Genomic DNA, 1,946 nt, shown 5'->3' with positions numbered 1-1,946 from the left:
TTATTGTACACAAGTATTTCAAGAGAAAAATCTGCATCTGATTACTAGCATGTCACTAAGAATCAGCACCACAAAACACCTCTTTTTCTATGTTTTCCACTGACTCACAAAAATGGAAGGGATCTCAGTGAACCATTTCATCCAATCTTTTTTCTGAGGCAGGATCAAATCTACCTAGAGGCTTCTGGGGGTTACAGAAGCATGACACCCATTTTGCCAATGCCAGTTCTCAGCCCCATCTCTTCTTATGTCCATCCCCATTCAGCAAAACATGAGTGGGCTTAAGTCCTGCCTCAATCCATATAATCTGCTGAGCAGGAATGGACTGCTAATGCGTTTAAATCATACTCTACTTTTAATGTGAATTAACTTCCCTATGTAGAGAACGCAGCAGTAACTACTGCCAGGGGCCTTTGGCTCCTAGAAATAGCTTGATCAAAAATTCTGAAACACTTATGGGTGGAGCTTGCTGGAGGTTCAATGTAGCTTCCAATACGTATGCATGTAGACACAGACACACCACCTGCAAGGCAGTGATACAAGACTCCCACACTGCAAGTGGCTATTTGCAAAATCAGGGATGCCAGAGAAATCATCCCAAAATTGCAATATACAGAATTTATAATAATTAGTATTAAAAGCAAAGCCAAATATTATTAGTCTTGACCAGATTCCCTGAAAGTTTAAATTTTAATCAGCTTAATTTGGCCATGAAGAAACATAAAATGAAAAGTTTTGCTTGCAAAACTGCCGAAGTTCAGTATAACAGCTTAGGCTGTCTAGAAATACGGTCACTTGGGCCCTCTGGAAATATACCTAGTTGTGTATCCTATTAAATGTAAGGAACTTGGCATCTTTGAAGACAGGCATCATCAGAAAATGACCTATGCTACAGTAGCTGTAGGGCAAAGCCTGGATGTGTGAATGCTGTCTGGGCTGTGTGCGCGTGTGTGAAAAACAGATAACTGATGAGCATTAATCAATTTTTAACAGGCAGGATATGCAATACAATACAATTGCTAACATCAGCAGAAACAGCTATATGGGTCAGCATTGCACTGCTCTATGTGGATAACACCCATTCATCGAAAAGTTGGAATGGAGTTTGCATATACTTTAATTTTTTAAATCAAGACTTTGACCTGCACAGTCTTCTCTTGGTGAAGATGGTGGTCTCAAGGATTGGAAATATGACTTTGTCTGTTTTATCTGTCTGACAGAGGGCTAAAATCTCTACAATCCCCTGTTCCTAATTAAGAAATGGGTGTTGGCAACCACCAATATTTTACTGAGATTCTTGCAATATTGGGGGTTTTGGGCTGGGGGAGAGGGGATGTTTGTTTGTTTTTTGTAAAGCTCCAGCTCCTGAAATGGATTGACAACACTAAACTGTCAGCTTTCATTTCTTTATTATAATAGCACTAAACCAGCTCTGCTACTCCATCAGAACCTCTGGAAGAGGATTCTATATACAACCAACCAACCTAAACCTCCAGGGACTTCTCCAGTATACAGGCTGTGTTATACAGAAGAGCTGTCTGACTGACTATAGACACCGTTCTCTTGAATATACAGTGAATCTGATCAGAATGTATGAGACGTCACACTGGCTTGGATCACAAGCATCTAGCCCAGTACTGAGTCTCTCCCCGTGGTACAAAATAAAAGCAGGGCCTACCTTGACTGACCTGTCCCCAACCCCTCTTACCTGACAGCTTTCACATTTAGAGGCTTAGGATGTTACCATTTGGAGGTTGCATCCATAATCATTATGTTTAATATCCACCAATGGACATACCCTCCATGAATTTGTCCCATCTTCTTTTCAACCCAGTTAAATTGTCAGCCTCTAGAAAATACATTCAAAAAACCCAAGTAAGCATAGCGACCCCACTTGCACATTTGGTAGATTTTGTCCAGTGTACTCACTCTTATCTGGACTGAGT

At 40.7% G+C, this 1,946-nt stretch overlaps 1 long non-coding RNA gene across 1 annotated transcript in view; it reads left to right on the top strand.

Moving 5' to 3' along the window:
- The window catches only part of LOC109298208, a 9,115-nt gene extending 7,179 nt beyond the window's left edge, over positions 1-1,936 (top strand). The window contains exon 3 of the long non-coding RNA XR_002097530.1: positions 1,420-1,936. This is a non-coding gene — a long non-coding RNA (uncharacterized LOC109298208). The remainder of the gene's footprint in view (positions 1-1,419) is intronic.
- The last annotated feature ends 10 nt before the right edge of the window (positions 1,937-1,946 follow it).

This window comes from Gavialis gangeticus, unplaced genomic scaffold (assembly GCF_001723915.1).
Source record: "Gavialis gangeticus isolate Ggan-Ray unplaced genomic scaffold, GavGan_comp1, whole genome shotgun sequence".
NCBI classification, from domain to species: Eukaryota; Metazoa; Chordata; order Crocodylia; family Gavialidae; genus Gavialis; species Gavialis gangeticus.
The sequence above is the reverse complement of the archived record's forward strand: the minus strand, read 5'-3'. Positions and strand labels throughout refer to the sequence as shown.